Source organism: Sander vitreus, chromosome 6 (assembly GCF_031162955.1).
Source record: "Sander vitreus isolate 19-12246 chromosome 6, sanVit1, whole genome shotgun sequence".
NCBI classification, from domain to species: Eukaryota; Metazoa; Chordata; class Actinopteri; order Perciformes; family Percidae; genus Sander; species Sander vitreus.
The window spans coordinates 1246545-1246928 of record NC_135860.1 but is presented as its reverse complement, the minus strand read 5'-3'; positions in this window follow the sequence as shown (position 1 = coordinate 1246928).

The following is a 384-nucleotide window of genomic DNA, read 5'->3' as shown; positions in this document are numbered from 1 at the left end:
GCTGGTCCATTTTATATAATGTCAATGATAAGAACCATATGGGATGGGAATGATTGTTCCAGGTATTAGTCAAACCCTACCAGGTAAACAGGAGTTCTTGTTTAAAAACTTTAGATTTTAATTGCAAAATGCATAAAATATTAATTAATGGATGCTCTTAGAATTATTAATGGTGTCCATTTTCAGGTAATTGAATTATTCTGCTCTGTGTTTTGTTTCTTTTTATCTTTGCAGGTTGTAAAAACAGCAGATTTCCAGGGGAGGAAGACTGTGGGTGACTTTTTGGCGACTGGTTACCCTGGGAATCCAGAGTTGTCGCGAGAGCATAATTGTAATTTGCTCAGCGAGTCGCTCTGGCATTCAGTAATGATGCTCATTACAGTT